A 15,701-nucleotide genomic window follows, 5' to 3' on the forward strand; every position below is an offset into this window, starting at 1 on the left:
AAAACTCTTGTATGTATGCCACCGTTCATAATTTACAATTCGCGAACAATGCGTTTCGAGGAAGTAATGCCCGACTTGTCAACCACTATGCTGATCAAGATAAAGAAGACAATTGTTGCGACTTTTGCGTTCTACTGAGTATAGGATATCGACATTCCATTTTTTTTTTGGGGGGGGGGGGAGGGGCTAAGCATTCCTTTCCAGCCTGGATATTTTTTTCTCTTGTACCTTAAATCTCTAATGGCTAGAATAAGTTTTTAAGGAATACAAAGTAGATAAATAAGATTTTCATTCGAACTTCGAATGTAGGTTGCCTGAACGCTACTGATTCATAGTTTCTATAGTTTTACCGTTCGGTTAATAAACCATTTTAAATGGTTAAAGTTTAATTTAAGGAGCTGTTTATGAATTGGTTGTCATTTCTTGTAAGAATTGTCTATACACGAATACATAGGATCACCTTGGTTACTTTATAGGCATCTTAACATGAACATAAATGTAGAATAGCAAAGTATGCACAAGTTTAATGCTGTATGCTACGAAATCCTGTTTCGTTATCTCAACAGCCAGTATCCGTTTTACATATTATTCGGCACTCGAGTTTACGTAATTTGATTCACAATACCAACTCGCAGTGGAAACAAAACTGAAGACACCAAGGTTTGGCTCGTCATGATTAACTTTTGATCCGTGCAAGGCACATGATATTAGTAGACAAGTATAGCCACAAAATGTCTTTCTAAAAGCACAAGGCAAGAAAGAAACAGAATCATATAACTTAAAAATGCGAAAACTCGGCTGAATTATTTGAAACATTTCAACGTCGAGCGTTCAGTGTGCTCAGATATAGTTAAGATTATGAAATAATACAGTACGGTCGGGTACCTGACACAGGCTAAACAAAGTAAAAAATTACATGATTAAGTAAATCATATATTCAAAGAACAATTTAACAGGACGCGTTGATATATTACATTTCACTCGGTATTTGTCAGATTGCTTGCATTTTGTTGCAATCGAAAATGTGAAATTGCCAGCAGCATAAATGTATCGGTATCTGCGTCCACAAATTAACTTAGCAATCAATTTGTTTTAATCAATGTATTTAGGTGTTGATTCCAAGGTTAATAGTTTTAATGCGTTCAAAACGTCTCTACCCGTTGTTGAGTAAATAACAGAGTTGGTCTGAATAGCAGCAAATGGTACTTATCGGCACAAAATCAAGGTAGCGTTGAATCGACCTAGAAGTTGCGAATGCTTTCTTTCCTTTAAAACTGATTTTTATAACTCCCAGAGTGAATAAGAAAGTGCGCAAACGAAATGGTCGCCTCTCTTTTGTACACACACATACGATTATATATATATATATATATATATATATATATATATATATATATATATATATATATATATATGCCAATATTTTCTAGTAATAAACATAACTTAAAATGCAATTATGTTCAAGACGAACGAAGCTATTTGAACTGACCGTTTTTTTATGAAGGTGGAGAAACTTTACTTTTATCTTTTTTATTACAATGACTTCGATCTCCTTAACTAATCTCAACAATATCAAAACTCAATACATTACATTACTTAAATATATCGTTGGCATAAATTGATCAAGTTCACCAAGGAAATTATTCCCACGGATGCAAGGGGAACCATTACTGACTGATGATTTGATAAAGGTTTACAATTTATAAAACAAAATGTTCGCCATACTGAATACAAGTTTGGGAAACTATAACTAGCAATAAAGATCACACGATAACCTCAGTTCCAGGAATACTTTGTATCATTTTCTCAAATTGTACTATCAGTGAGGGTCATAGTCAAGTACCTTTGAATCTTTGATAACTTTCAATGAAGCCGAACACGTTTAAATCTTTGATAATGCAGGAAAGTAATCATATAATCTACGTCAAGACAAAAATCATTTATACACCCTAATATTTTTTACTCCAGTTAATTAGGTACAGACATGTAGCCATCATTTTCATAGATCAGAACTGATTTCTTTATTAGGTATAATATTCGAAATATTTGTAGCTTAAAAAAATGATTGCTTGATCCCGCTATCTACTAACCTTTTTCTGTTACAAATTTATTGGAACAAAAAACACATTTGTACGTCCCACTCTCTACCTTTATCATTATGTCGCAAGGAAATTCATGATGAAGAAAATGGTTTTTTTTTTAGTTTCGATTTATTTTCTCTTCTAAGAATCGAATAGAAGTATCAAAACATGTTCAAATGCAAAAGGAGTTATCTGAACTCACTATGGGAAATAATTTACCGCGACTATATTTTATAACGCATAAATTGAGTTGAAATGTGATGCTGACGGTTGAGTGACGTTTAATTTTATTCATAACATTCCTGAAACGAAACGTTTCTCTACTTTAATAGATGAATAATTATTTTGATTATTGTTTTATCTTGTCAGCCTTTAGATATTTTGAAGTCCTCGCGCTTAGACATGTTAAATAAAGTAAGGAGTAGAGTAAAGGAAATACCGAAAAGCCATTCAGATGTTTCATGATAATTTAATCGGATCAGAGCCATCGTAAATTTGCGCTGGACGAAGCTGCGTCCCGGCCGAGCACGGCATATACCATCCACATCCAGGCTGGTCCCGTCCAATATCATTGTTCTGAATAAGACTAAAATGCGTTGATGTTTTCTTTTTCTTAATAAAATCTATGCATGCCAGACAATACGATACATTTAAGTTTCCTGGCAAATTTACACTATTTTCTAGAAGATTACATATTGATCATGAATGTTAACATTTACCAGTCTCTATGAAACCTAGATATTGTTCCACGTTTGAGTATGTGTATGATTTGGATTTTTAACGTAGCTTTAACTATTGTAGTCATATTGCTAAGACGTTTGCAGTGTGTCAGTTTATCGTGATGTCTAGCACTGGGACATCATGCGCATACATATAGCATCAAGTCCCACTCAATCACATTATCCTGACACCAGGCCGACCAGTCCTAACACTAACCTCTTAATGCTGTGTCAACCGAGGCACATGCTAGTACCATTTTAGAAATCTTTGGTACGAATCGGAAGGAGTTCGAACCCGCGTTTATCCGCATCCGAAGCGGACGCCTTACCATTAAAACCACCCGAACAACTGATCTTTTTGTGTGATATATATTTCATAATGAGCTTCTCGGTATATCTAAACCACAGTATATTGTCAAATATATACGAATGCCCCAAAACACTGAAAGCATTATGCATGACACAATTATGATAGGAATAATAAAGAAGGTTTCCTCACGCGAACCAATTGATTTATCTTGAGTTGAATTGCTTTTGTCTATCGGATTCATATGTTAAAACAAGAATGACTCGACATTTAACGGTAAAGAATTTCTTTTAAAAGAATTAAAATTAAGGCATACTAAAATGATCAAAGGGATTCAAGTCCGTGAATAAATATTTGTGCTATGCACGCCTCGCCCTATTCAAGACTCAAATTTATTTAAACAAGTATTGTTAGGGCTACGCAGAGGATATTGAATTTACAATGCAAAACCATTATTTGAAAGGTTTCCTCATAGTTTTATAACAAATAGTAAACATTCAATAGAAACTATATGTAACTAGACCTCCATGAAATGTTATGCTAGATAAAACATTTTCTAGCCTGAGTTACTTGGCACTACAACATTATAAAGGGCTTTATACGGATCATACGATATTTAATCAGGTGACAACAGCTATTGCCAATCATTAAATTACAATTTTTTTTTTGTATTAAACAAAATAAATGAGTGCGTCGTCCTGTACCTATTGATTAGAGTGGACCTCAAAAAATTCTTATGTCATTGATATTCTGCTTTATCATACATGATCTTGAAAATAAGCACGGTCATATCAGGTAATGTTTGTCAAAAACGTTATCATTCGGGAACAGGTAATATATCGTGACAATGTGAATTACTCGTTCTTACATCTGGCATAGAAATGTTTCAGGGTAAAGTTCTAAATTGAATTTTGTGGAATGTTTGCACAATGACTGACTAAACTTCCCTTTGGCTACCAACCATCGCATATACTGAAAGACAATTTGAATATTGATAACAGCCAACTTACCGTGAGGAGAATGAAATAGCCTTATAAGAGAAGAACGCGTATAAATCAAATTTGAGTCATTAGAAAATAGAATATTATTGCAAATATATTACATATAGAATATTACCGCACATATTGCACATTACAGAACATCATAGTACATACTGCACATCCGAGAATATTATTGCAAATTGCATTTTATAAAATTGTACTATACACATTGCACGCCACAGAATGTCACTGCACATATTGCACTTCATATAATATGATAATAAATACTGCACTTTACAGAATCTCCCTGAAAATATTTCACAGCACATAATATTATAATAAGTATGGCATACCACAGGATATTATAGCACGTATGGCACATCAAAGAATATTGCAGCACTATGGCACATCACAGAATGTTATAACACGTATGGCTCGTTACAGAATATTATAGCAGATATTGCACATCAAGGAATATTATAGCACGTATGGCACATCAAAGAATGTTGTAGCAGGTAGTACACATCACAGAATGTTACAGTACGTTCTTTCCGGGGTTTCACGGGTTCTTCCTCCATCATTGATACTGTCTGTCATATATACACTATCGTGTTCTGCAAAATGGAGTTAAACCCCACAACAACAACGCCGACTTTTTCCGACATAAAATTGATTAGGATGATGCAAACGATGTGCACGTTGCATGTTTTAACCAGTTATAATTATCAGGGTCCACCTCTAACATTGAAGACTAAAACATGTATATGATATTTAGCCAAGACCAAAAACAGAATTATAAAATATAACTGGCAAATAAGGCTTACTAATTACTATGCGTGTATCTGGCACATATATAATAGCAACATACCTTCTAAAGATTACGATTATACACATATGGAGCACAAACCCTTTTGCCGACCTGCACAGGTGGCAGTCTTGAACAGGTTTTGCTTGGTTCGGCGATCCACATATTTGCAAATGCCACAAATGCAAAATAGTGAGTAGATACAACAAAGCATACATTATTACACCACTCTGTAAATAAAAACGTCATTCTTCTTTAATAAAGGAGAAGTAGTACACATAATAACTTGCCTTAATCCACAACAAGTGAAATATATGCTGTAAGCCTGAAAGGAGACTACGAACTCTTTTCTCTACTTTTACCACTTTACCCACTTTTAAATATACGATATTTGGTCTCTTGAGAACTTGTATATATACGATATTTGGTCTCTTGAGAACTGTATAGCATAAAAATATTTTAAATGTATGCATATTTATACAGATGACATGCTAAAGTAAGAACAACTATTAATGTATTTTTACAAGCAAGAGTAGACAGAAATATTTTCATCGAAATCAACACAAAAGTTGCCCTCAACACAATGTAATTTTTACACTAGCCAGATATAGTCGACTTTGAAAGCAGCATTGTAGAACATTTTGAACTTATTGTTCAAAAATAAAGCTCATTATTGTTTTTCAGACCAGTGGGATTGTTTCTGGACAAAATATTTACGACTTGAAAAGGAAAAGGCAAGAGAAAGATTGCAAACATTGTTTGGATCCGATACAAGCTTCGACCCAACATGTTTCTTACTCTCAAATTTTAACCAACTGTCGGCGTTTTGGTAAGCAATATAAATAACATATATTCTAAGAATGTGCGAAAAGAAGCTACGATATTGTATGGGACCTTTTACCTACTAAATTTGTACAAGATATATAAACATTCGGTGAACACATTTACCTCTGCAGATAGTGACCAAAAATTTGTTCCCACTTTTAATGGGACGAGGGTGTAGTCAGAAATGTATTTTCCTTTAGATATAATAATAATAATAATAATAATTCATTTGAGACGTCACCAAACAAATGTTACCATATTCATAAAAACTATCATCATAATCTTATAAAGAGCCGATGACAAAAGAAAAGTGAGCCTAGCTCTTTGAACAATCGGACACTAAGTTCATGGTTTTAAAATAAGATTGTCTAAAAAAGCAAGACCTGAAAATTGAAATAAGAAAGATAAAAACTGGCTGGTTATGCTTGTTCCGTATTTGAAACTTAATTAATATTATCAACCTACGTGATGTACTCAATAATACTGAACGTGTCAGGTACATATAAATATCTAACAACCAAACAGATTACAGCTAAGACTGACATGTCTATTTGATAAAAACTCTGAGTTATAACATGCTATGGCATTTAAATGACACTTATTTAAATCAATTTAGTCAAAATTGGATAGTTTGTGGAAGGAAGTCTTATAAAGAATAACACATTGACCTTTTTTGAGAACGTCGCAGTGCATTATATGTACCTTTGAAAATGCAGTTCACTTGTGATAATGGTAACGAGGAATGAAGATAGTGACTTTTAACCTGGTTAAATTCAACATGGTCCGAAAATGTATTTTCACAACGCGAATAGGGTTACCGACTCTGCTTGCGTCAATCCATGATATGTGCAATTGTTCCCCTGTTCCCTTCGCTACAAATAAATCGTATAAGTACTAGCATCAGCTAGAGGTTTAAACTGTGGTGAAAATTCAAAGGTGACTAAAATATTAACTCATGATTAGGTGCAAAGTACACTCAATTTTTGGACTGTATTGTAAATTCAACAGCAGTCAGTTGTGCTAACTCAAGGCTAAGACTGTATGCAGACTCAATGATAGGTTGTAATGCAATCTCAAGCTTAAACCTAATGGAAATTCAAGGCTAGGCTGTAATGCAAATTCAAGCCTAGACCTTAATGCAAACTCAAGACTAGAATGTGTTGTAATCTAAAGGATAGACCGTCATATAAACTCACGCTTAGACAGTGATGCAAACTCAAGGATAGACAGTAATCCAAACTCAAGGCTAGAGCGTGATGTAAACTCAAGGCTAGGTTGTATTGCAAACTCAAATCTGGACCGTAATTCAATTAGACTCTGAAGCAAACTCAGGGCGAGATTGGCATGTACTCAATGTCAGACTGTAATGCTCATTCAAGGCAAGATTGTGGTACAAACTGAAGGCTAGACTGTAATGCAATTTCAAGCTTAAACTGTAATGCAGACTCAAGGCTAGACTGTAATGTAAACTCAAGACTAGAGCGTAATGAAAAATCAAGGCTAATCCGTCATGTAAACTCAGTGCTAGAATGTGATATAAACTCAATGCTAGACTGTAGTGTAAATTCAAGACCACACTGTGATGTAAATTCAAGGCTACACTGTAATGTGTGACTCAAGCTGAGATATTAATGTACAAGTTTATTAGCAGTTCACGTTTTTTTGGCAGCTACTACCGTGTACAAAACTCACGAAACAATACGAAAAAACTCATTACTAAATTACTGTGATAAATCAAAGATTTTCCCGCAGTGCTGCAAGGTGATGTCAACTAAGTCAATAATGTTTCCTGCTTGTCAGAAGCTACAAGGGAAGAACCAGGTGAACGGTAAAAATATGAACCAGTCTCAGTCTTTTTTTTTTAAATATAAGCCGACTGACGTTTGGTAAAACTAACACATATACTAAATCCTTATATGTTATCATTAAGCTATTGTATACATTTATAACAGAGTGTACTGACGTAATGTGTCCAGATTTTTAAAACAGTACTGACAATTACAATGGAAACATTTGTAGGAATGTATGTTTTAGAACGGAATGTAATAATGCACATGGAATGAGACACAAGGAAGTTATGTTTCTAAATGTGTTAATTCACACTGAAAACTAGGCAAACTATATCTATATAATCTAACGAAACATATACTAAGAGTTAGCAAAACAACATAAATAATGTGACCCGTAATTGTTTCTTCTGACGGGAATGGGTCATACCGGTTTTTCACACAGATTACATACTGAGCGAAGAATGCTAGCAATTAAAACATATGTAAAGACTAAATAAAGGAAGGCAAAAAGCGTTAAATTTGTTGATATTTTCTGATGGAAATGGGTCAAGACAAATGTCCCTACAGATAAAAATCTGATAAAGAATTCTAGTAATTCAAAACTTCTCTATTTAAAATTATGGGGGTCAATAATGTTGTTGAAACAAATTCCTAAATGTTGTTGAAACAATTTCCTAAATGTTAAATAGACAAAAACTTTGCAGGTTTTTCTTGATGGCGATTGTTGAGCGAATTATCGGGTATATCACGCTTAGGAAAAAAGAGCTTAGTACCATTCCAAAAGACACTGATACAGCCGACCTAAGGTGGCCTTTGCGGGTATCTAACATGTCAGCTTTTAATTAATAGTAAGACGCTCAATTAAGTACGTTTCCGCGGCATCTGAGGCAAAGGATCCTGCAGCGGTAAATTATTCATGTTATTCTGCAAAACTAGCAAACAGAGCCAAAAACAGGTTAGCGACATCATCGGCTATTAAGTAAAAAATTATATAATAATAATAATAATAATAATAATAATAATAATAATGTATTGGCAAGAAAAAGAAAAACATTAAATAACTGCATTCATCTATATTTTCGCCAAAATTATTTGCCAAATGGGAGATATTCTGATGTATGCATTTTATGTTTCAAAAAAAAAATAATATTCAAGTATAATACTTTTGAAGCAATAGTGACTAGTACAAATAGTACAACCAATGCGAGAGATTGAGAGAGAGACGCTCGGCATGATGTCGATAATCGTAAAAGATATTCGGATTAAAATGTATTCTAGCCAAATATCATTATACAGAATAATAAACTTCTGTTGTTACCAGTTCTAAAACCATACGCATACAACGTGAAACATTATTAGTCAGAAATAATTTTGTCATGCGATTTGCATATGTCAATGTTTTTCAAGTCGCTCGCAGCAGCACACCAAGTCTTCAACATTACAACCTCTAAAGAAAGTTTAACACGAAACCTTTATACTTTTGCCGAGTCTCGTATTCAAACTGTAATGAAACTTAGTGATGTACTCATGGCATGGTATTTACTCGCTACCCTAATTAAGAACCGGTGACCTATTTTGAATGTTTCAGTAACTATCATATATGTCTGTATGCCGTGAACACGTGAACAGCGCATCGTATCGTTCCACGTAATCCTTGACTTTTTTTAAACATATCTGGGTTGTTTTGAAGTTTAACTTTAGTATGTTTTTCAGAGTAGGGCATCGTTTGGGTTTTAACTGCACTCATAAAATGCGGCGAACCAATAAACTTCACTAGGCACATGGCATGTTTCCCAGAATAACCTTTCATATCAAATATTCACTGAATAACCAATCTCTCTGCATCGCGTTTACTGCAATTTTATCACCTTGCTATCTCAATTCCTGGAAAAAACTATAATTTTTTCAAACTTTAATTTCTTTATTGGTCAAAATCAAGTACCCTTGAAACTGTGAGAACTTTCAAGGAAAGGCAGTCAATTTTAGAATTTGATATTGTATAAAGTAAACAGAGAATCTACATGAAGAAAAAACACACACATTTTTACCCTAAATATTTGGGTAAGATTTTGTAGTCTTCGTTTGTAATATTATGTTAGATATAAATCTTTATTCGCTACAGCATGCGAGGTATTTTGATCTTATATAGACGATTGCCTCATTCAATCACCTTTTTCGTTTAGCAAGTTTATTTAAACATAAGATAATTTTATTCCCGCTCCCTGCCTTATCAATCGCAAATACATGTATGATGAATACAATTATTTCTCTTTTTCTCGATTTCTTTTCACTTCTAAGATTCAGATATTAATATAGAAATGTTTAATGTAAAATTACCTGTTTTTAGCATAATATAGGAAATAATTATCACTTATATTCCATAACGCATGAGTAAATGCTCTATGTGACTGTAACGGTTGAGTGATTTTTTTTTCTGTTCAAGCTATTGATAAAACATACATTTTCTCTACTTTTAATAGATCAATTATTCTTCTGAAGATTGCTTTGTCAATTTTTACATTTTGAAATGCCCTCGTGCTTAGACTTGTTAATTGAAGTAAGGAGCGAAGTACATTAAACCGTTGAAAAGCTGCTAAGATGTGGTATGGTATTTTGAATCGGGTCAGGGAGGTCGCAAGCTAGCGTTGGACGAAACGGCGCCACCGACAAGCGTGGCCTATACATTGCTCAGAACAGAACTCGTTGAATAAACATGTGTGCCGTGCACGCCTCGCCCTAGTCAATACGTAAATATGTATTGATGCTGGATATACAAAGGCTACTGAATGTTAGTTGTAAAACCATAAAGTCACATTAAAAATCTTCGTCACTTTGTTTATCACAGTTACAAAACAATGAATGGAAACGTGTTGCTAGGTGTACATGAATGCTAGATCATATATTTTCTTATATTATTGGTGTTGCATGACACGACAACTTTACAAAGAACTTTATACCGATGATAACATATTTGCACAGAAGACAACAAATATTATCAATCATTAAATTGCATCGACATATTTTACCCCCAAAAGACTCAGTGCATCATCATGTACCTATTGAGTATCTGTAGGACTAAAGACAGCCATATGTTACTGACATTCTGATTACCTAATGTGATCGTGCAAATAATACCGTCTCTCAGATAACGTTTGGCAAAGGTTATCATTCTGCACCGGGTAATCAATAGTGACGATCGCAATTACTCGTTCTTACATAAGCCGTTAAAACGTTTTAGGTTAAAGTTCTAAATTACATTGTATAGCATGTTTGTACAATAACTTATTAAATGCTAAGCGCTACATATTTCGTTTCTAAATTTGGTAAGGGATGCTTAATAGTCAACTAATTTGTAAAGAGATTATCATTAAAACCAATCAAAAGGCGTTGCCAATTATCCTGAATATTATTTCTAACTGTATAGAACAATGATAAAACTAATCTCCGAAGGGGTATAACATCGCTGAACACGTTTAGACGTATGCAAAATTGTTCGAATAATTTGATTTAGACACATTAAATTTGCTTTTGATCACTATGAGACTACGTTGTATTTTACACGTACACACATTCCTTGCCTTATAAAATACTCAACAATAGTGTTTATTTTGTCTGGAGAGAGGTGGATAAAAGTCCTTTAATTTTTCTATAATATCTGCTTTCAAAACATTCCTACCCATACACCCCAACCCACCCTCTCCATATAAAATCTTGTTATTAGATCGGCAAGAGACTATTCATGTAAATGGCACATTATATAAATATTACTACATATATTGCATATCTTACGATGTCATTACATATATTGCACTTCATATTTAATATAACAACACGTACAGCCCTTCATAGGATATCCCTGACAATATTCTACATCGAAGAATAATATAGCACGTATTGCACATCACAATATATTACAGCACGTATTTCACACCACAGAATATTACAGCACGTATTGCACATCAAGGACTATTATAGCACGTATTGCACATCACAATATATTACAGCACGTATTTTACACCACAGAATAGTACAGCAAGTATTGCACGTCAAGGACTATTATAGCATATATTGCCATCAGAATATTATAGCACGTATTTCACACCACAGAATATTATAGCAAGTATTGCACATAAAGGACTATTATTGCACGTATTTCACACCACATCATTTTATAGCACGTATTGTATATACATCACAGACTATTATAGCATGTATTGCTCATCACAATATTATATCACGTATTGCACATCACGGAATAGTATAGCGCTTATTGCACATCACAGAGTATTATAGCGCATAAAGCATAGCGCATCGAATATCATTACACACATTACATAATCGTAGAATTATTGCTGAAAGCGTCTGATATACAGATGTATATTCTCAAGACGAAATGCACAAATTATATTATAAATTCCACATATCCAAAAATATATTTCCGATATAAAACTTGAAATACCCAGGCCAGCCCACGTCGTCTGCTTTGGTTAGTCCTTGAGAAAGGTGCTCAGCTCACATTTCCTCTTCGCAAAGATAATACATTTATCAGTGCCTTTCTCACAAATAAAATAACAAGAACAACAAAAGGAGAATAAAAATCTTCACTTTCATAGGAAAACGTTACACAAATACTTTTTCATAGGGAATAATTCACTTATTAAAAAATAAAATGTAAACACTTCCAAATATATATGAATAAACAAAGAAAAGATAATTTAAACCATCTCCCCTCTTCTTCTTGATACAAAACAGTCTAACTGTATTTTGATAATTTGGCAATCTTCAGGGAATGACTTAGTTTTAAACAGATTTATTTTCAAACTAGTGTGATGAACAAGTACAAAGAATACAAAATGAGAAATAAGGGTTTCATAGTAGAATCCAACTTATTGGCAAAATGCACAGTTCTTCTCATTTAGTTATAAGGCAGACTCAGTTATACAATTATACATTATTCCAATGTTGAATAATGCAGATAACATAGTGTACAATCGGTTCACTGGATCAAAAAACTGCATTATGACAAGAAATGCATTGAGCAAAATCAATTAGTGAAAATAGTTGCTATCTGCAATGCAAGAGTTCTGGACTATGAAACGTCTGAAAATATTTCCGCTTTTCATTTAATGATCTGTTGAATATTTTACTTGCATTTTATTCTTCAAGTTGGAGATATTGTCAGTTTGTAAATATATGTATTTGAGGCATCGATTATATTACTGGGCATTTTCTGAACTTATTCTCTATTCTAATATCCGAACAATGGAACACTGAAGTAAATAATCTATTTTTATATCTCAGTAAGAATTGGGATGCCTACATGTGATCCAATCTCGCTACTTGTGTTATAATGTATGAAAAGAAAAAATATTCCGCTGCTTAATATAACAATACAGATAATGTAATATTTAGATTTCAAAATGACGAATAATTAATTAGAGACATTTCCATCTCATCTCATCGGTGACTGGTGTACAAGTAAAAATTATTTTGCCATGTTTCCTCGTGTTTAATGTCAGTTCTTTAAGAAACATGTATGCATTGGTAGTTGCTTAATGCTAATTTGCAATTATGACCAATACTTTTCTCATTTAATCTTATTAGGAAATGTATTTCTACTGATGTAACTCCTTTGTTTAATATAATTTATTATTACAATGCAACCTGTCACTCTGTTCAGTATATGATATATTATGAGTCCAAACCAGTCCGAAAACTAAACTCTATTAAAATCTTTTAATTACAGTTATGGGCGTTTGTTTTCCTACAAATCAGCTGTATCAGATCATGGGAACAATTAATAAACTGTCTTTAGGATTTCTAGGTTATTTTAAACTTAAATGGGGATAATTATCCAAATGCACTATCAATTCCGCTATCACTTTCTATAGCATTCTCCGAATGCAGCTGTAATGAACACGATCAGCTGGTATTTTTCGTTAAGCCTGGAGAGACGAGTGTAGTTTTCACTTATCTGCTGTTCTTATATAAATAGTTGAACATCCCAATTTCCACTTGAGTTTTCTGTACGATTACTAATGGCTACTAAATAATACGTGTATTAAATAGAGCTTTCACCATGTATCTAACATACCTCATGGAACACAAATATACGGATCATCTGATGTACAAAATACGTTGAACGTGGCTCCGTCCCGTAGAAAGTGCATTCGAAAAACTCTAGAAACCAAAGTGAAGCCCATTTACCTCGTGCTGCATGCTACTTGAAGCAATACAGACTCCCTTACTTTCCTGGCCTCGACAAATCCATGTTTTACGTACACAAATAATTTCTTCTCTTCACCTTTCCTAGAGGAAAGCTTCCTTCATCTCCTATATATCTCTAGACACGGATCTTCCTCAATCACCGGCTGACCTTATCCTCATGATTCTGCCTTTTCAAATGCTGTATTTCGTCAACATATCTATGTCTTGATAGTGCCAACCTTAGATGATCGTAGATTAAATCACTCTCTAAAACCCTGGGGTCTACTAATTTATATCTGACAAAATAGAGGATGCATTTAGTCTTCGCTAAATGTTTCTTTTGAATGAGATAATCTTGATGTTCTCTTATCCAGCCCCTTTTACTCGAGTGCATGCCATTTAAATTAATTGCCACGATAGGTTTCGTAGCATACACTGAACCCTAAACATCTTTGCAGATTCCATGATTTCTGCTTTCCTCTGGCTGTGTCTGTATTCGGATGTATGTTTTGCATGCGAATGGAAGCGGTCATGTCTGACATATTCCTCTTTTCTCTCGGTCCAGACATTCTGAAAATAAATAAATACGCAAGATAAAGTACATAAATTTGAAAAAATTAAATTAATTAGAATCAAAATCACTCTTAATTTATAGAATCTGATTCATTTGTGCAAATACTAAACTACACAGAGCTGTGTGCCAAATATTCAGAAGCATTTTCCCCACGTATTTTTGCTTTAGGCATTTGTCTGTAATTAATGGGGCAATTCAATTCCATAGCTAAAAAGATATGGTTTTCCCACATTATCAAGAACGTCAATTGTTAACCGTGTGCAGAAAAACATTATCATGAACTTAATAATAGCAATTGACTTTAAAAGTTTTGATCTGACACCAGTATTTCATCAGTTACATGGTTAGTTAGTAATACTCTGGTGTATGACATGAGTCTGTAGACCACATACCCGTCAAAAATATTGTCTACTGACTTGATTATATTCCATGCTGTGCCGCTCACAAACCATGCAACGAAATTATAAAGCCAGCAGCCTTAACGATATCTTTGCAAAGCAAAATACAAAATATTACATCATAAATTGGCCTCAGTGTTTATTAAAATTCGAATCTTGGCTAAATTCAATCTCGTGTGTACTGAATATTTTATAAATGTTTTTAAAATGACATCCATTGTGTCATCATGATTACGTCACGAAGACCCACTGGTCATTATTTGGTCCTATTTATTACACTATGTTCAGGTAAGTTTGTTCGTTCTAGGCATTAGCCCGCTCAGAGAACTAAATGATATGTACGTATCATATTTCTTTCACAATTGTGCAGGGGGAGCTGAGAGACCGATTGGGTTATGGCGATCGACATTACAAATCAGTCGCACCTCACGTCCGTCCCAAAGAGCGTGGATATGTGAGAAAGATTGAAACTTGAGAAGCTTCACAAAAAATAGTGTAATACGCCAAAAAATATCAGTTATACTATGTACTGTGTGTGTGTGTGTGTTTGATTTACATGTTAACGTAAATTTAACTTTTGTGGTCATATCGCTATGATGTATGCGCTGTATCAGTTTATAGGGATGTCAAGCACTGCGCCAGGTGTGCAAATTTAAACAATGACTTTAAGCTTCATTTTTAAATTGAGACATAGCAGTTTCAAACCCTCTTTTTCGGCCATGAACAATGATATCTCTGTAAATATATTCTTCTCAGTTCCCTTTTAAAATGGACAAACACGCACACTATAACGTTCGTTTTTATACATCTTATATTAGACCAGTTAGACAGCCGCTCATTCATTGGTATTACCTTTAAAACAACCCGTTTCAATATATAAATAATGCGAAACTGGTCTAAATTTCACCTGGTGAAATTTTACAGAAAGGTTCATTTACCACAACCAAGGCACTCTTCTAATGATAAATATTCTTATACAAAAAATACTAAATTATCTTTTTAGGTGACCACGCAT

At 33.8% G+C, this 15,701-nt stretch overlaps 1 protein-coding gene across 6 annotated transcripts in view; it reads right to left on the bottom strand.

Annotated features, from left to right (window-relative positions):
* LOC149786500 (putative inhibitor of apoptosis) overlaps positions 1-15,222 on the bottom strand; it is a 37,966-nt gene extending 22,744 nt beyond the window's left edge. Inside the window, exon 1 of one of the 6 annotated variants that reach the window (XM_089976974.1) lies at positions 13,602-15,222. The gene's annotated coding sequence lies outside the window, so the exon portion shown is untranslated. Of the gene's footprint in view, positions 1-2,520; positions 2,650-4,955; positions 5,174-13,601 lie in introns of those variants that run through there. The other 5 variants (XM_089976973.1, XM_089976969.1, XM_089976967.1 and 2 more) reach the window with 5 other exon arrangements.
* Between the last annotated feature and the right edge of the window lie 479 nt (positions 15,223-15,701).

Source organism: Sinohyriopsis cumingii, chromosome 12 (genome assembly GCF_028554795.1).
Source record: "Sinohyriopsis cumingii isolate HCF-2022 chromosome 12, ASM2855479v2, whole genome shotgun sequence".
Taxonomy (NCBI): Eukaryota; Metazoa; Mollusca; class Bivalvia; order Unionida; family Unionidae; genus Sinohyriopsis; species Sinohyriopsis cumingii.